Source organism: Muntiacus reevesi, chromosome 1 (genome assembly GCF_963930625.1).
Source record: "Muntiacus reevesi chromosome 1, mMunRee1.1, whole genome shotgun sequence".
Classification (NCBI taxonomy): domain Eukaryota; kingdom Metazoa; phylum Chordata; class Mammalia; order Artiodactyla; family Cervidae; genus Muntiacus; species Muntiacus reevesi.
This window is the reverse complement of record NC_089249.1, coordinates 12529196-12549632: the sequence shown is the minus strand read 5'-3', so window position 1 is coordinate 12549632 and position 20437 is coordinate 12529196. Positions and strand designations below refer to the sequence as shown.

Here is a 20437-nt window from a genome sequence, read left to right as displayed (position 1 = left end):
CTTTTATATTTTGTCCTACCTCCTTTCAAAGACAATGGGCTGCTTTTCTGAGCACCTGATGTCCTCTGTTAGCGGTCAGACACTGTTTTGTGCAGTTTGCTCAGCGTTCAAATGTTCCTTCAATGAATTTGTAGGGGAGAAAGTGGTCTCCCCATCCTATTCCTCTGTCATCTTAGCTTCTCCCCCCAATGCAGATTTTAAAATTTATCAACAGTAAGCATGCACTGTGGTTGATTCACATGTGAGGAGATAGTATGATACATACAAATAAGAGTTTTTTTGGTTCTATGATCCTAAGATGTGCTGTCCGTTTCTGAAGAGGCCTTGGTTGGGCACGATACCAGACAGGAGCCAGAGAACTGAGTTGAAGTCTTGGTTTTATCATGGATTGACTGACATAGTCTCTTGGGCAAGTCACTTCATTTCTCAGGAACTTGGGTTTCCTCCTCAATCCCAGGTAGAGGCTGAACTGGACGAAGTAACCCCTAGCTCCAGCACTCCAAGATTCTTTCCCTCTTTGACTCTTAAACATATCTTATATTCTTAAACATGGACCCACTCCCCCATTTATTATAGGGTTAAAGCCAGAGTCCTTCACCTGCTGTTCAAGGCCCTCTAGTTTCTGGCTCCATTGTGCCTTGTCAGCCTGATCTTTTAAGCTAGCCTCTTCTTTTAATGTCGTGCAGTCATGTCTCTTTGTGACCCCATGGACTGTAGCTCACCAGGCTCCTCTGTCCATGCAATTCTCCAGGAAAGAGTACTGGAGTGGTAGGCATTCCCCTCTCCCGGGTATCTTCCCAACCCAAGGATTGAACCTGGGTCTCTTGCATCACAGGCAGATTCTTTAACATCTGAGCCAGTAGGGAAGCTTTCCTGCCATCTATTCAGACTCAGTTCAAATGTAAGACCAGCCCAAAGTACCACCTCCATTCTGAATCATCCTTGACTATGTTTTCTGGGGAAGATCCTTAATCCTCTACTGCTGATGACCATTGCCTTGTCTTTGGCCCTCCTTGCTTACTGGAGAGTACTCTTAGTTCTTCTTCCCCATAGAAATGTTTACCTTCACAAGTCTACTAAAATATTGACAAGATGCAATGGAAATTGTTTTTAACTCGGACTGAGTAATGAAGAGAACATAGTAGAAGTTTATTAACTAAAGCTTTTTGACTGATTGAGAATTTTTAAGATTTATTATTGGTTTTAGCCACAGTGATGAATTAATTCATAAATTCTAACTTGGGTTGATGGAATGGTGACAAGCAACTCAGCTCATGTGGGCCTCTTTAGATCCTTATTAATTATACTACCATTTCCTTATTATATCTAAGTTCTATGCATTCTCATAGTATTTACCAGTGCTTTGTGAACACAATTTCATCCACTCCTTACAATCACTCTCTACAGTAAGAACTATTTGGTGGTCAGGAAGTCTTGTCAAAGAGATGTTTAAGTCACTTGTCTTTGGTCACACAGCAAAGTTGAAATTTGAAGACTTTCTGAGTTCAGGGTCAGCATTCTTTTCTGGAGTGGCCTGGAAGAACATACAATTTTGTTGTTGTTCAGTTGCTCAGTTGTGTTTGACTCTTCATGATGCCATGGACTGCAGAATGCCAGGCTTCTCTGTCCTTCACCATCTCCTGGAACTTGCTCAAACTCATGTCCATGGAGTTGGTGATGCCATCCAGCCATCTCGTCCTGTTTCGCCCCCTTCTCCTCCTGCCTTCAATCTTTCAGTCCTTCCAGTGAATATTCAGGGTTGATTTCCTTTAGGATTGACTGGTTTGATCTCCTTGCAGTCCAAGGGACTCTCAAGAGTCTTCCCCAACACCACAGCTCAAAAGCATCAATTCTTCAGCACACAGCCTTCTTTACAGTCCAACTCTCACATCCATAAATGACTACTGGAAAAACCATAGCTTTGACTCTATGGGCCTTTGTCGGCAAAGTAATGTCTCTGCTTTTTAATATGCATTCTAGGTTTGCCATCCAAGGAGCAAGCTTCTTTTAATTTCATGGCTGCAGTTGCTGGCTGCAGTGATTTTGGAGTCCAAGAAATAAAGTCTGTCTACTTCAGCACTCTTGCCTTGAGAACCCCAGGAACAATATGAACACACAATAATAAGGCATTATAAAGTGCATGTCATATCCAAAATGCTACAGAAAATCTACTTACAATGTTCTCATTTGCAGGATTTCTTTTTAGTATCTGACGAGGCAGGGCTAAAGGAGCACTCCTCATCTCATGGTATCACTGTGGACAGAGAATTATTTACAATATGGAAAAGTATGGCTCTCTACTTTGGAAAGCCTAATAGAAATTATGCAGTAGTAAATGCTGACAACTTCAGTCTGTAGGAATTGGTGTGGAAGAGACTAAGGATTATAGAAGTGGCTGGACTATACCTGAAAGCTATTGATTTGAGGAGACTTCGTATTATGCAGGAGAAGCAGTACAGGGATGCCCTGCAGTAAGTGATCATTGGTGATTGTCAAAGGAACATTGACAACTGTCAGTGTGACTTTGGGCAAGTCACTTAACATCTCTAAGCCTTGCTTTTCTCCATCTGTGAAAGGGATACAGCAGAATCTGCTTCACACGTTTGTTGAAGGGACTAAATGGTATAATTTATTTACTGGGCACATATTTTCTGAGTGCTTATTATAGATCCTTAGATACTGGGACACGACTGAAGTGACTTAGCAGCAACAGCAGCAGCAGCAGATATTGGGAATTCAGTAGGGAACCAATTAGACAAAAATCTTTGCTTCCAGAGATTGTCTGTCCAGCAGAGACAAACAATAAATAAAATAAATAAGTGAGGGCTTCCCTGGTGGCTCAGTGGGAAGAGAATACACCTGCCAATGCAGAAGACACAGGTTCGATCCCTGATTGTGGAAGATCCTGCATGCAGTGAAGAAGCTAAGACCATGAGCCAAACTACAGAGTCTTCGCTCTAGAACCTGGGAGCCACAACTGTGGAGCCCACATATTGCAACTACAGAAATCTCACCTGCCCTAGAGCCTGTGCTCCACAACAAGAGTAACCACCACAACGACAAGCCTGCACACCTCAACTAGAGAGTAGCGCCTACTTGGTGCAACTAGAGAAAAGTACATGCAGCAACAAAGACCTAGCATGGCCTAAATAAATACATAAAAATTAAAAATAAACAAAGCAGGTGGATTCTTTACCAGTTCAGCCACCAGGGAAGCCCTAAAATAAATAAGTAAACCATATACTACATTAGACTTTGATAAATGTTAGGGTGAAACAGCAGATAAGGAAGAGAAGGAGAGGGTGCTGGTAGGTTAAGAGGGGTCAGAGAAGGTCTTTTTGAGAAGATCACATTGGAGCAAACCTAGAGTGTATAAGGGAGCAAGCTACGTGGATAAGCAGAGAAAAAGTAAGAGGGGGTGGTCCTGAGACAGAAATGTGCCCACAGAAGTGTGAGGAGGCCAGTGTGACTAAGCAGAGTGGATAAAAGTAAAGAGTAGGAGGTGACATTACAATCAGGTCTTACAGGTTATCATGAGGACTCTGGTTTTTAATTTACTGAGTGAGGTGTGATGGCTTTGGGAGGCGCTGAGTAGAGCAGTGATGTGATCTGACCTAGGTCTGAACGGCATGACTCTGGCTGCCTGCGGGGAACTGTCTGAGGGAACAAGAGAGAAAGCAAGGAGGCCACTGAAGACTGGTGAAAATTCCAGCCAGAGACGGGGAAGAGCCTTAGTGCAGTCACTCTGAAAAAGAACATGATTTTCCCACGATGTTCTGTGCAGACGTTCTCTAAGTACATTTTAGTTTTCTTGTGCATCAAAGTGTACTGAACAACTCTGGAGATAGAGTTCCCTTGCTGTCTGGTTGGGGCCAGACATGGAACACCAGGATGCCAACCACCACAAGTCAACTCTAGAACATTCTCTGAGCCAGCTAGCCACTGTTAAGATATGCTGGGAACTTCAGCCAGAAATAAACACTTCGCTTCAGTCATGTCTGACTTTTTGCGACCCTATGAACTGTAGCTCGCCAGGCTCCTCTATCCATGGGATTCTCCAGGCAAGAATGCTGGAGTGGGTTGCCATGTCCTACTCCAAAATTTCTTCCCGATCCAGGGATTGAACCCACATCACTTATGTCTCCTGCATTGGCAGGTGTGTTCTTTACCACTAGGGCCACCTGGGAAGCCCAGTGGCACCATTCAAAGCAGGGAAGATTCCCTGCACACCCCGAGGGATGCCAACTCAAGCCCTTCTCTTGTGCGGAAGGTAGGCGTGCCTTCTGTTTGTTTCAGCAATCAAGCAGATCACATTACAGATCAAGTCAGATTTCAGTTTCCCTGGGGATCAGGTTGGCACTGGCATCATTGATGTAGTAACACCCCGGGAAGTCCTCGCCTGGTCTCAGTTGGGAGCATAGCTACCAGACCACAAAAGAAAACAACACTCACAAGACCGTTTCCACTGTAATGAAATTCTCATTACATAGACTTGGCTCCTCCGCTATTGAGAGGCAGGTGGAAAGGTCTTTTTAATTAAATTATTATTTAAAAATGTTTCACATTACCTTAAACAAGCACGGGCAGATGACTGGCTCCCTCCCACACTGCCTAGCCATCTGGTCTGACCAAGCCATTCCATGCTTTCAGCTGGACATACCTTCCATGAGGTCTTCATCATGGCAGCTACGTAGTTGGCTTTGCCAGCCCCGACTGCAAAGCCAGGCACGCTCGCCCCTTGTTCCCATGCTAAAGCACTTCATTTCAGGATTTGGTGAGCAATGCAGCCTGCCCCAGGTTATCCCAGACCTAGCAACCCACAACCAGGCAAAAACACAGAGGTTCCCCTAGAGGCCTTTTGCAACAGTTCTGTGGCCAAGTGCATTTTTTGGCACCTGGAAACACAGCCTTCTACTGGAAAAGTTTGCTTGCTACCCACTCTCTCAAAGCTAAGAAATAGGGCCAAGGTTGCAGAGAGGCTGTACCCAGTGAAAAGCAGCCATCTCAACTGTCTCCCAGAGGGGTGAATGTCCAGGAACAGAAGTTCATGTGGCACAGCCCTGGTCTGTCTTTCCTTGGGGAGCCATCAGTCTCCTTTGAAATGGTTCCCATGTTGCCTGGACTTCTGTGGCCTGTGTAGGATGGGATGAAGAATGCAGTGCCATTTCTAGAACAGAAACTCTTAAGGGAAAGGACCTGGAATTGCTTTTGTGTCCATGAATGTGGTCGGAGAAGTCCAGAGAGATGGCATTACTGTGTTACTCATCCAGAGGAAGCAAAATATTGGTAGCTATGGTGACAGCAGCGGCAGGACCAGGAGGGTCAATCTGGACGATATTTATTTCTTCTCCTCATGGGATTGTGCCATGACTAGAGACCATAAATAAACTCATTTAAAATTCTAGTTTCTGGAATTCACCAGCCTTCAGAAGTATGACTGTAATAGGCAAAATTAAGCATACGCCCCTCTTGATGTTGTTCTCTGCTCCTAGCTTCCATACTGAGACTCCCATGAAGTATTCCTCATCTTTACTTCTACAGGAACCTCTCTTCTGTGCAGATTATGCCACTAAGGTTTTCAGTCTTTCCAGATCGAAGCCCTTAGCAGAAGATTTGATATTTTCCCAGGATAGCTGTTAACATATTAACTTCACAAATGCAGTTACCCTACTGAGCAAACTCAAGAACAGACATATCTAGCTGTCCAAACTCAATTCCCATACTGAGTCTACCATCTTAGAATAAAAATAGATTGTGGGACTTCCTATTAGTCCAATGGCTAGGACTCCATGCTCCCAATGCAGGAGGCCTGGTCTGGATTCGATCCCTGGTCAGGGAACTAGATTCCATAGCCTCAACTAGGAGTTTCTAAGCTGCAACTAAGATCAAATATCCGAAGTGTCATAACAAAGACCCAGCACAGCCAAATAAATAAATAAATATCTTAAAAAAATAGACTGTGCTTTGATGTCAGACAGACCTGCATTTGGACCTTAGCTTCTCTAACTACCAGATGGGTTGCTTTGATGGTTTTATGACCTTTCAGAAACTCCTCCTCTGTATCTCAGAGACAATTATGCCTACAATTATGAGTTGACTACATTAAAAATACTCAGAATATGTCAAGTGTTTGTTCAATGAGTAGATAAATACTCAATGCAGTTCATTCCCTGGGTCAGGAAGATTCCTGGAGATGGAAATGGCAACCCACTCCAGTATTCTTGCCTGCAAAATCCCATGGACAGAGGAGACTGGTGGGCTACAGTCCATGGCATCACAAAGAGTTGGACAACTGAGCATGCAAGGCAACAACGAAACCTTACTACGGCATCCAGAAGTGAATGGTCTTCAAGAAATTCGTGAATAATGCCACAAAAGTAAAAACGTGCCTATGGAACAGCATTTAAGTATGTCAGAAGTAATTACCAGAGTATTACATAGCCACAATAAATGATAAAAGTCTCTAGAAGATTAATAATGAAGAAACACGGATTCAATACTAGAAACTAGTACCCAAAGTAAGATGATTGAATTAATAACCTAGAAGCAAGGACCACATTCCAGTCAACGATTTGGAGGAAGATACAGAATACATGCTTATCATACCTGTAGATGGCTAGAGGTTAAGACAGAATGAATATTTTAGGCAACAGAATCAGAATCAACAAGCATGTTGACAATTAAATTGACAGGCCAAGAGGAAATATAGTAAAGATCAATGCAAGTGTCTGTACTTGGTTCCAAAAGAATGAACAAGGTCCATCCAGGTTGTTGCAAATGGCAGGATATCCTTCTTTCTCATGGCTGAATAATATTCCATTGTTAACACATATACCACATGCTCTTTATCCATTTATCTGTCCATGGACACTTAGGGTGTTTCCATGTCCTGGCTATTGTGAATAATGCTAGAAAGGACATGGGGATGCAGATATCTCTTCAAGATTGTAATCTCATTTACTTTGGATATGTAATCAAAAGTGGCATTGCTGGATCAAATGGCCATTTTATTTTTAACTTTTAGAGGAAACTCCATAGTGATTTTTCAGTGGCTGTATCAATTTGCCTTTCCACCAGCAGTGCACAAGGGTTCACTTTCTTTACATCTTCACCAACACTTGTCATCTTTTGTCTTTTTGATGATAGTTTTTTAGTTTGATGAGTTCCACCTTTTTTTTTTTTTTCTATTGTTGTTTGGCCTTTTGGTGTCAAAAAAAGAATCTTCTCCCTATAGCTTATTCTAGGAGTATTGAAGTTTGAGGTCTTATGTTAAATCCTTAACTTCTTTCCATGTAATTTTTGTGAATGCCTCATTTTTTGAATGTCCGACTCTTTGTGATACCCTGGACTGCAGCCCACCAAACTCCTCTGTCCACAGCATTCTCCAGGCAAGAATACCGGAGTGGGTGCCATTTCCTTCTCCACTCATTCATATAAGAGGGGTCCAATTTCATTCTTCTGCATAAGAATATCCAGTTTTCCTAACACCTTCCTTTTGAGAGACTATGCTTTATCCATTGAGTATTCTTGGCTCCCGTGTCAAGTATTAGCTGACTGTATATGCCAGGACTTATTTCTGGGCTCTCAATTGTGTTCCCTTGGTCTAGAAGCCTATTTTTATGCCAGTACTATAACATTTTGATTACTGTAGCTTTGTAGTACAATTTGAAATCAGGAAGTGATTCCTCCAACTTTGTTCTTTCTCAGAATTGATTTGGCTGTTTATGGTCTCTTGTGGTTCCATACAGGTTTTAGAATTGTTTTTTTATTTCTATGAAAAATGCCATTGGAATTTTGATGGGAATTACATTAAATCTCTAGATGGCTGTAGTTAGTATGGGAATTTTAACAATATTAATTCTTCCAATTTATGAATACAAGAAATCTTTTCATTGATTTATGTCTTCTTAGTATCATTTGGCATTAAACTAAGTGATATAAGTAAGAAAGGGGAAAACAGTGCATGGCATCACTGTATGATATCACTTACATGGAATCTAAAAAAGCCACACTCATAGAAACAGAGAGAAAAATGGTGGTTTTCCAGGGGCTTGGGCATGAGGGGATATGGGAAGATATCGATCAAAGTGTACAGACTTTCATTTATAAAGTTATAAGAGGAGTAAGCTCTGGGGACCTACTGTACATCATGATGAGCATCGTTAACAATACTGAACTATATACTTGAAAGTTGCTAATGGTGATCTTAAATGTTTTCACCACATTAAAAAATGATAGCTATGTGAGGTGATGAATTGGCTAATGTTATGCTGGTAATCATTTTGCAATACACATGTCATATCAACATGTCCATCTTAAACTTACAGAATATTATGCATCAGTTTTATCTCAACAGAGATGGGGAGCAGGGAGAACATTCTCTACTGGTAAGAAAAAAAAAAGAATGAACAAGATGGGAAAGGATATTATAATGCTGGTGTGGATAAAAAAGGCTTATGGATCTTAAGGGCCAGTGAGCTCTTTAGAAACACATACAGTAGTTCAACTGCCCGGAAAGCTAATGAAAACACAGATTGTATTAGGAAAATCAGAACAGATATAATGAGGGAATTTTATATGAAACTGGTGTCCTCAAACCTAAGTGGGCATATAGACAAATCAGAGGCAAAAAACAGGATGATAAATTAATTTTACATAATATTACATGATTGGAAGTACTGGGAATGTTTGTTCTAATGAAGGCTGTCATTCTTTTCAAATACCATCTATAGAGAGGAAACATGTAAGGTGTTTCCCAAAATGAGGTAGTCATACCACCACCAAAACATTAATAATACATTAATAATAATGTTATTTAGTAATACACTCATGCAAATAATTCATATCATTACTAGCATACTGATGATGCAGTTAATAATCAGATAATTAGAAAAATTAGAAAACAACCATATCAAACCTATGATTTCATGGATATTATTGCTCAGTTTTGAGATTAAAATAGGTGTTTCAGTTACAATGAGTTGAAAGAGAAAACATTAACCTTATAATAGTGTTAAGTGTGTGGTGGGGCTTCCCAGGTGGTGCTAGTGGTAAAGAATCCGCCTGCCAAAGCAGGAGAGTCAAGAGAAGCACGTTCGATCCCTAGGTCAGGAAGATCCCCTGCAGTAGAAAATGGCAACATGCTCCAGTGTTCTTGCCTGGAAAACTCCATGAACAGAGGAGCCTGGCAGGCTACAGTCCATGGGGCCGCAAAGAGTCGGACACGACTGAGCGACTGAGAACACGGCAGCATGTGTGGTGTGAGTATTATAGAAGTAACGTGGGAACTCGAACCATGTGGGAGCAGATCAGATTTCTTGGTGACCCCCGGGGGAAAAGTGAAAACAAATGGGTGGAAGCTTCCTGAAGCAGATTTTAGCTCAACATATAGTATTTCCCACTCAGTTCATTCCAATGGGTTACCACAAACGTGAACCAGCTCTCCAACCCACAGGCTAGAGAGCACTTGGTGGGATGGAGCAGGGGAGATTCAACAGTCAAGTAAGCAGCTGAACTAGGTGACTTTCAGGCCCCCTCTGGGCCTGTTATTGTGTGACTGAGTTCTCTATCAAGTTCACTCAGCGCAGAGACTCCTGGCCTTTTGGTGCTAAGGAAATCTGTTGTTTGTTTCACTTTATTTGGAAAATGTTGGGAGGAAATCAAGACTGCATTATCAAAGATGCTCTGGGTTTCTATTAGACAGGCTGTTAATGACTGCCTTCAGGGCATTAATTTCAGCTAATAGCCATAGTACCCATATCCAGCTGTGACATATTAGGGGGAAGTCATCACTTCATCCATCCCCACTTAGTTTAGTCTGGAAAACAAGACCGTGTTCCCCAATAATAAAAACAGGATCTGGGGAGAGAATGAAACTTCCCCTTAAAGGAGAAGAAAAATGTGTGTTCTCAGGCCACTGATTTTTTTACTTTCTGTGCATATAGGTTTGAAGCCTTGGGCAAGTTACTTTATATCTCTGAACTTCATTTTTTTTCTCACCCTTAAAATGAGAATATAATACCAAATACCATGGATGCTAGGAGGATATATCATGTCATTTATCACAGACTAGGAGTTCATTAATTCATATATATTCTCGTCAACCCCTTTTTTCTCATCATGATTATTATTTATGTAACAAGTGGAATTTTAGTAAAAATGCTTCTAATTAATTTGGCCACTCATTAATTTGTTCAGCAGACATTTCTGAAGGTCATCAAACCAGGCACAGTGCCAAGTAAGCACAATGATATTCTCTATTACAGAAACTAACAACCAAGCTTGACAGCAGTCCCGTTGGTAAGTTGTTAAATTGTAATAATGCTCTACATCTAGCCCCTGCCTGTGTGTCTCAAATACATTCCCATAACATAATCTCATTTAAATCATCTCCCAAATCCTGGGATATAGCAGCTCCGGGAAGGCAGAAACCATGTCTGTCTTGTTGATTACCACATTCCCCATCCCTAGCACAGAGTCTTGGGACATAATGGAGACTCGGTAAGTATTAGTTGAAAAAAATAAAGGAAGGAATTGATGAATCAATGAAATAAGCTGAAAAGAGAGTATTAGCATCATTTTCTAGGCAAAGAAATAAAGGATCACTGGCTCTGGTATTTACTAGCCACCGAGTAAAGGAGTAATTTTGCCAAGTAAACCACTTCTGCGAGAAATGGCATCTAACCCTTCCATTTTCTTAGATACTAACTAAAATAAGAACCGAGTAATGAAAAATAAATGTAATCTGCAATAGCAGTGGTAGTAATAACAACAACAGAAGCTAATGTCTACAGAATGCTTACCATGAGCCAGGCTTTGTTCTAGGAACTTCATGCGATTGTGGTGACAACCCTCTTGGATGGTTTGGGTAATGTCTTTGTGGCTTATTGTATCTTCATCTTGTTTCGGTGGAGCCTGTATTGTTCCCTCTTCACATCTTCTTTCAGTGGCAGAAATTACGAGCTGTTCAAAAGTAGGCTCTTCGTCTTATTCAGGTCTGCATTCCCAGCATCACATTGTACCTAAGAGCAGGTGTTCAATATACTTTTGATGAATAAATGAAAGAATGGTCTAATTGAAGGTCAGAAATGGAAATGCTCAATGGAGCTTAGAGTGATGAGAGGATCTGAAGTAGGGGCCACTTGAACAAAGCCTCGATTGAACTTTGATCAACAGTGAGTGCGAATGATGCATTAGGAGAACTGTAAGAAGACTACATGTCTTGCATAAAGACTGGGATGAGATGTGGGGTGGGGCAGAGCTGGATGACCTCTCAGCCTCATATGAGATCTTCCAGTCCTTGGTGCCATGGACCAGATACTCTGCTTCAGTTATCACCTCGTTCTTTTGCCCTGTTGTGCTTTGGTCAGCTCTCCTGGTTTACTACTGAGCTCTATCTTTGCAAGCAAAGTGGCGTAATCAAACCCTGTGAGACATATCTTCTTTCATCATATGAGAGTCTAAGGTAAGAACTCTGTGTCTTGCCCACTAACATTGGCCAATGTATGCTCCAGGGGCAGTTGTCCCAGGGGACATCATGGATCTGTGAGAAAACAAAACAGATAAGGTTTCAGCAGTCAAATATGTGTGGGAACTGGAATTTTTTTGGAATTGCATAACTTCCGAGAGCCTTTACTGCAGAAGCCTTCATTAACACTGCTTCTGCGAAGGGGGCTTGGGGAGCATGGCATACAGAGAATTCCTAATTTTTTAACCATGGGTCCTAGGAGGGGCATGTGAATGGAATATGACATAGGACTGGTGCTTTATAGAACTTTATATTCTACAAGAAGTACCATGTTAGACCTTCTCATTAGGAAAATATTTGTCTAATTTTTACAGTCATTGGATACTTAGTAATTCATGGACCTTCTGCAAATACAGGAATGTTTCTTTCCCCATAACTTCTCCATTCTTCTTCCAAGGGTTTTGTCACAAATGCTCTCTGATCCCCACGTCTACCCATTTTGCACACTAGAGGGTAGCGTTGAGCCTGTTTAGAATTTCCCACACTGGGGACTAAGAAAAAATATGATGAAATTGGCCTTCCTTTTCACATAAATCAGGGGGACTAAGCACCCAGCAGCTGTTGCTCTTACTGTGAAAACCATTGTGATGGGCAGGATTTTGTTCAAAATCCCTAAACTCAAAAGTTCTCGAAAACCCCAGGCCAAAAATTCTCCTTAGAAGTTTCTCTGTCTGGACTTGCGTGCCTGGGAGGATCAAGTCTTCAGCCAGGTTCTCTAGAGGTTTGTGAGTGAGGGCAAAATCATGACAGAGTATACAAAATGAACTAAATAAATAAAGAGACTGCCTTCTTGTAGCCTATCTGCAGTCTTAACAAAGGTTGGAGTGAACTTGAAGCATGCAACAGAGTTTAGACAGAGAGATGCTTCTTAGCCTTTGTTTAGTTTCTGTATTAATTCTACCTCTCTCCCTAGTTAGCCCCAATTATGGCCTCATCTTCTACTCAGTCATCAAGATTCACTTCCAACTCTGTATCTCCTAAAAAATAAAACTGGTGGAGTTTCCATATCTGAATTCTTATGCTTAGCCCTGAACTCTTATGCTTAGCCCTGGATTATTAACATCTTAGTGTGACCTTTTAAGAGTTTTCACTTATGTTCTTCTATTCTATCAACTATATTGTGGGGCTTACATGCCCCTATAAGGACTCAGAAGCTTGACTGAAAGAAACAGACATCTTCTGAGTTCCTACCATGTAGCAGGCCCTGACTTAGGTTTTTTCATGCTTTGACTCAATTAAACTGGATTCCGACTGGCTATAATATCTGTGCCCTTTTCACAAAGTTGTAGATCATCCAAGAAGGACATCTGAAACAGCAGGACACAGAGAGTGACCTTACCTCTAGGTTTGCCTATGATAGTCCTGGTTTGCATCTGTCATCGGGGCATAATTATTAACAATGCCTCCTTTCACTCTCAGAGGCACCCCCAGCTTGGTCCAGAAGTTCTAAGGGCTCAGACATTTCGGGTTTGGATTCTGGTTCTCCCACTCACTAACTGTGTGACTTCAAGCAAGTTACTTAACTTCTCTGGGCTTCACTTCCCTCCATGTAGAAACCAGGGGTGAAAATGCCTTCCAAATAGGGTTGTGATGAAGATTAATGCTGTTGTTGTTCAGTCCCTCAGCTGTGTTCGACTCTTTGCAGCCCCAAGGGCTGCAGCACACCAGGCTTCCCTGTCCTTCGCTATCTCCCAGAGCTTGTTCTAATTTATACCCGTTGGGTCGGTGATGCCATCCACCCATCTCATCCTCTGTCATCCCCTTCTCCTCCTGCCTTCAATCTTTCCCAACATCAGGGTCTTTTCCAATGAGTCGGCTCTTTGCATCAGGTAGCCAAAATACTGGAGCTTCAGCATCAGTCCTTCCAATGAATATTCAGGGTTGATTTCCTTTAAGATGGAGTGGTTTGATCTCCTTGCTGTCCAAAGGACTCTCAAGAGTCTTTGCTAGTACCACAGTCCAAAAGCATCAATCCTTCAGCGCTCAGCCTTCTTCATGGTTCAACTCTCACATCTGTACATGATTACTAGAAAAACCATAGCTTTGACTATATGTGTTTAGATGAATGGCTGGCACATAGTAAACATTCAAAAATGACAGTCATGTTTGTCAAAATGTATTCAATCACGTGAGCAACCCTAGAAGGGCCCAAAGTGACTGCTGTGTGAAGTGACTCAGAAATGAGAGAGAAGCTAAGGAAGGAAGTGAGTACTGATTTAAGAAGAAAAACATCATACGTAGTGAGTGGTATGTTATAGCAGTGATTCTTAAGGTGTTAATCCTGGGCCAGCGGCACCATCATCCTTCAGGAGCCTGTTAGAAGTGCACAGTCTCAGAGCTTCTGAATCAGAAATTTGGGAGGTGGGACCTGGCAATGTGTATTTTAACAAGTCCACCAGGTGATTTTGATGTCTGCTAACTTTTGAGAACCTTGGTTTTCCTGGAAAGGTGAGGGAACAGCAGAGAAGCTTCAATGAGCAACAGAAAAATTTATATACAGAAAAATTTACATAAAAGTCCAGATTTCCAGCATCCCTCACAAATTCAGAATATTTGGTGCCTCTGGGTGATCTCCCCTCCAGAGCACTTTTAAAAAACATTTTAAAATTTATTTACTTATTTATTTTTGGCTGTGCTGGGTCCCTAGTTGCGACAAGCAGGGGCTGCTCTCCAGTTGTGGAGCTTGAGCTTCTCTTTGGGGCGGCTCCTTGTTGTGGGAGCTTCAGTAGGTGGGGCGTGAGAGTTCAGTAATTGTGGCCTGGGGGCTTAGTTGCCCCGTGGCAGGTGGGATCTTCCCAGACCAGGGATCAAACCCGTATCCCCTGTGTTGGCAGGCAGAATCGTTACCACTGGACCACCAGGCAAGTTCCCAGCACAATCCAGCTACTGTGGGGAAGCAGCTGCCCTTTAACCAGAGCACGGGCCCTGCAGCTTCCCCTAACTTCCATCAAGCCAGCTTACTTCTGTATATGTTACCTGTCCCTGTTCCCACTCATGACGTAAGACACACCCCCTGCTTTTAGATGAGAAAGTGATGGGCTGCTGAGTTTCCATGATCTGCATAAGTGTGTGACCCAGGCTCCAGACAGGACATGTGTTGGGGGCAGGTGGTCTCCGACCCTTTGAACAGGTCTTGAAAGAGAAGGAATCTGAGACCCCCAAAGGCGGTCTTGCTCTTGCTGAGGTTTGTAAACTGTCCTGTGTATCAGTATCCACTGGGTCAAAGATTTGCAGTGTAGCTTTCCATAGTCACCTCCTCCCCAGTCCGGTTTAGTAGGGCTGGGTGGACCCAGCTCAGGAATCTGTCTGTAACATAATCTTCCTTGCTTCCTCCTCCTTTACCCCCATCCACGTGATTCCACAGCAGGTGGTCCAGGGAACACACTTTGGGAACACTGAGTTATAACATTCCATGTGGGATCTATACTTCGGGATGGCCCATGGGGAGGCTGAGCTGGGAAGCCCAGGACGAGATCTCATCACAGTCTGTGTGCAGAGAAGAGGGTCAGAGGCATACGGAAAGTTGAGTACAGAGATTTAATGTGGTATAAAGGTCTAATAGCCTGAGAAAGTTTTTTTTTTTTTAAATCATATATTTGACATATAACATTGTGTAAATTTAAGGTGTTCTCAGGGCTTCTCATGTGGCACCGTGGTAAAGAATCCACCGGCCAATGCAGGAGACACAAGAGATGTGGGTTCAAGCCCTGGGTCAGAAGGACCCCCTGGAGGAGGAAATGGCAACCCACTCCAGGATTCTAGCCTGGAGAATCCCATGGACAGAGGAGTCTGGAGGGCTACAGTCCAAGGGGTTGCGGAGAGTTGGACACTACAGACTGGGCACACACAATGCCAGGTGAACTCACGTTGATTTCACACATTCATATAGTGTAACAGGATTGTCACTGCACCATGATTAGCACCTCTGTTACATTACCTAATTCTCATCTCTTTTTAGCCAAACTTGTTAAAACAGAAAGTACTATGGTGATTATAACACTAGGGGATGCAGGGTGGGGGGCTAGGACAGATACTGTTTCAGGGCACAAACTTACAATGAGTAGTAAAAAAGTCCTGGAGATCTTATGCATGGTATAGTGAATCTAGACAATAGTATTGTATTATACTCATCAAACCTGTGAAGAGACTAGATCTTAATCATTCCAACCACTAAAAAAAATTTAACCCACAAAATGTAACTGCCCAGAACCAGGTAGTCTAGCCTTTGATAGAAAATAAAAGAGTGATGGTGGCAAAAAAAAAAAAAAAAACCAAAAAACAGGGGTGAGAGTCCATGGTAAGTGTTAGCAGTGAGTTATCATGGCTGAAAGATGAGACCAAAAAAAAAGTCAGCCTCTGCGCCTCTTGCAGGACTTGAGAGTGGCAGCATGCGCGTTCCCTTTGAAGGATACTCTGACCATGTGTACACGCGTGCGTGCTAAGTGGCTTCAGTCATGTCCGACTCTTTGCGACCCCATGGCCCCTCTGTCCATGGGATTCTCCAGGCAAGAATACTGCAGTGGGTTGGCATGCCCTCCTCCAGGGGATCTTCCCAACCCAGGTGTAGAATTTGCGTCTCTTCTGTCTCCTGCACTGGCAGGCTAGTTCTTTCCCACTAGTGCCCCCTGGGAAGCCCACTCTGACCATCCTTGACTATAAAGAACCAAAAAGAAGGGGGAGACCTGGCCTGGGGTCCTCCCAGCCTCCGTCCTTCTCTGACTTCCCACCCTTTTCTCTACAGTTTTCTACTCCTTTCCATCTACTTAACATGTTTTTTTCTCCTTCCCTTCTCCATCTCTTTGTCTCTCTGTGTCTCTTTGTCTCTTTCTGCTCTTTCTCTCTCTCTGTTCCTTTCTCTTTCTGGAACTCCTCCTAATATGTAACTCACAAACAATGCAAATAGTGATAGCATCAAAAAGTATTCAGGAACAAAACATCCATCACTATGCAGGGAGAAACTAGGGGAAGAAACCAAACGCCTGAAAAAAGTTTCTAAAGTAATAAGTCCTTGTCAGACTCCAACCAGCCTGGGCCTCCAAACGGAGAGGCAGAGGTATTTGTCTCCTGTTCCAAAGACATGAGCCACAGCCCACAGAGGAGTTCCGCTCCCACTGTGCTTTTTCCTTTGACCACTGCTGTCAGATGTGCCTTGTCATGTCCTCTTAGCACCAGGCCTGGCGCATTTCTCGGCATAGTAAAAGCTAATGAGCCGTATGGCTTTTGGCAGTGTCGGGGCAATATACATGCTCCATTTGGAGCAGAGTAAATCCTTGGAGTCTATAGCTGTGTGTGCAGCCTCAGGCTGTCCCCTGTGCTTCATGGGTCTGTAAATATCATAGCTGTGGTCACCGCTCAGGATTATTAATATTCCAGAGGCCGGCTTTGACCCTACCCCTACAGAGCAGGCTTCAGGAACACACAGCTTCGCATTGGATCCCATCCAATTGGAATTTATGACTGGAAGTGGCAGAAGGCCCGAGCTTTGAGCAATGTCTCACCTTCAGCTGGCTCTGCAGCTTGGACCCTGAGGACATTATGGTATTTATTCAATTCAGATCCCATTTATTGTGCTTCTAACTGTATTTAGCACTGAGCTTAGACGCTAAAGATGGCGCCAGGAGAAAGACTCAATCCCCGCTCTGTAGAAAGCCATCTGGGAAGGAGGCAAGGGCATGTAAATAAGTTCCCTTATATGCTAATAGCTTTCAGGTCCAGCCCTCGGCAGGTTTTGGAGAAAAGCCACTCATTATTTCATTTGCACCCCCTGAAACCACTGTTATTCAAGGGTGGTCCTCCAAGGCAGCAGCACCTAGGAGCTTGTTAAAAATGCAGTATGTCAGGCCCCACCCCATGCCGAATCATATTAAAGTTCGACAGGCCATCATCTAATCAGGCTCTCCCAAAACTGGATAGGTTAAAAAATCACCGGGTGCTGCCACTCTTAAATGCTGACACAGCAGATTTGATAGCAGGTACTCACAATTTGGCTGATCTGTGGACTGGCATTTGGGAACTAGCATCTAATCCTATGGTTCTCAAACTTGTTTGAATATTAGAATCACCTGGGGAGCTTTGAAAAGTCTTGATGCCCAGACTTTACTCTGAATAATGAAATCATAAACAAAGGGCATGGGGCTGAGGCAGCAGTAATTTTTTTTTCCAGTTTTATTGAGAAATAATTAACATCTATCACCATATAAGTTTAAGGCATGCAGCAGAAGGGTCTGATTTACAGATATTGTGATTTACATATCACCATAGGTTCAGCTAACATCCACCTGCTCATATAGGTACAATAAAAAGAAAAGAAGAAAGGGAAAATTTTTCTCCTTTTATTAAGAACTCATATAACTTACTCTCTTAAATTTTTTTTTTTTTGGTATCTCATGCAGCAGTGTTACCTATAGCCATCAAGCTGTAGATTACATTCCTTGTAATGTATCTTATGTATTCTAACTGAAAGTGTGTATCTATGGACCACCTTCATCCAACTCCCCCCTTTCACCACCCTCTGCCTCTGGTAACCACAAGCTTGATCTCTTTTTCTGTAAGTTTGTTTTTTCTTTTTATTGAGTTAGATTCTTCATATAAGTGAGATCATATAGTATTTGTCTTCCTCCAGCTGATTTATTTCACTATATATACCACACTTCTTTATTCATTTATCTACTGATGGACTCAGGTCATTTCCATGTCTTGGCTATTGTGAATAATAGCAGCATCGATTTTTAAATTTCTCCAGGTGACTCTTGCTATTGTTCAGTTGCTCACTCATGTCTTTGGGACCCATGAACTGCAGCACGCCAAGCTTCACTGTCCTTCGCTTTTTCCTGGAGTTTGCTCAAACCCATGTCCATTGAGTTGGTGATGCCATCCAACCATCTCATCTTCTGTTGCCCACTTCTCCTCCTGCCCTCAATCTTTCCCAGCATCAGGGTCTTTTCCAATGAATCGGCTCTTTGCATCAGGTGGCCAGAGTAATGGAGTTTCAGCTTCAGCATCAGCCCTTCCAATGAACACCCAGGACTGATCTCCTTTAGGATGGACTGGTTGAATCTCCTTGCTGTCCAAGGGACTCTCAAGAGTCTTCTCCAACACCACAGTTTGAAAGCATCAATTCTTCGACGCTCAGCCTTCTTTATGGCATAACTCTCACACCCATACATGATTACTAGGTGAGTCTAATGTGCACCTAAGGTTGAAGGCTACTGCTCTAAATCAGTGCTACAAAAGATTTAACCAGTATAAGAGCCACTGGACACACAATCCCACAGGGTCAGCAGAGTTCCAGAATTTCCAAATTGAAGAAGATATTACAGATCTATGGCCAGAACCTAACTTTTCTACCCTAACCAGGGCACTTGTCATCTGAGAAACTGCCAGGCAACATGATGAAGGCTGCCTTGGGACTACCTAGATCTCTAGCATGGGGCCAGTTGAGGAAACTCAGACTTATAGTTCAATAGCCTTAGTCCAGCTGGTCTTAGCTTGGAGGCGAGTTTCAAATGGCTTGCTCCTTCTCTTGTTCTCCAGCCTTCCCAAAGTCCCAGAGGTATTTTCCTCAGCACCCTGGGCTGTAGACATGTTGGCTTTCTTTCATTTTCTCAGATGCATCCCTTTCCTTCCCCCTGAGGGCCTTTGCACAAGCTGTTTCCTCTGCCAGGGATGTTTCCTCTCCTTCCTTCTCTCCAGTTTCTCCTTCAAGAAAGCCTTTCCTGATCCTCCAATGAGACTACATTCCCCTACTGTACACTTATATAGCACCTTGTACCTTTCATTCATCATACCTATCACAGCTTTAAATTATGTATTATGCTAATATTTGAATACTTTTCTCTAAACAATTCCAATTAAGAGAGAAACCACATCTCTTTTGCTTAGAACTGTATTGCAGCCACTTGCATTGTGTCTGGAACATGGGAGGGAACCCATGAATGCCTGAGTATCCATGCACCACTCTTCTCAGCATTGGAGGTCCCAGATCCTTACATATCCTCCCTATCCCACCCCAGAGCACTGCCATTTCCCAAGGTAACCACTTTAGCCCCTGCGTCCCAGGTGGCTCAGCTGATAAAGAATCCACCTGCAATGCAGGAGACCCTGGTTCAATTGCTGGGTCAGGAAGTTCGCCTGGAGAAAGGATAGGCTAGCCACTCCAGTATTCTTGGACTTCCCTGATGGCTCAGATGGTAAAGAATCCACCTGCAATGTGGGAGACCTGGGTTCGACCCCTGGGTTGGGAAGATCCCCCAGAGGAGGGCATGGGAGCCCACTCCAGTATTCTAGCCTGGAGAATCCCCATGGACAGAGGAGCCTGGCGAGCTACAGCCCATGAGGTCAAAAAGAGTCGGACACAACTAAACGACTAAGCACAGCACACACACAATCTTTAGGTATATACCACTTCTTTTTTGGATCATCAAGGGCTCCTAAACTTTAGACATGGTCAGTCTATCTGAGGCCCCTCCCCCATGTCCGGATATGAGTATTGGCACCCTCCCTCCAACCACCCAAGCATCTGAACCTCCACGGACCCTTCCTGTGGCGGCCACTCTGGCAGTGGCCAGGCAGTCCCCAGGTGTTCTGTCTTCATCATAGTATTAAGCAGGAAATATTATCAATGTTCTAGGATATCCTGCACTCTTTATACACAAAACGAGAATAACAGTAGCCATTGCAGAGTTGATGGAGAATTAAATGAGATATTCTGCATCCACAATACACTGCTCAGGCAATAAATACTTAGAATTTCTATTGCTACTAACTGCAAAAATCCCATCGGTAGTCACTTCGGCAGCACACCTACTAAAATTGGAATGATACAGAAAAGATTACCATGGCCTCTGTGCAAGGATGACACATAAACTGGTAAAGCATTCCATATTTTTAATGAAAAATATCCCACTGGAC

The 20437-nt window shown here is 43.0% G+C and overlaps 1 non-coding gene across 1 annotated transcript; it reads left to right on the top strand.

Moving 5' to 3' along the window:
* Nucleotides 1-20308: 20308 nt before the first annotated feature.
* LOC136156745 (U6 spliceosomal RNA) lies at nt 20309-20415 on the top strand. The gene has a single exon (XR_010661228.1). It is a non-coding gene; the product is annotated as a U6 spliceosomal RNA (small nuclear RNA).
* The last annotated feature ends 22 nt before the right edge of the window (nt 20416-20437 follow it).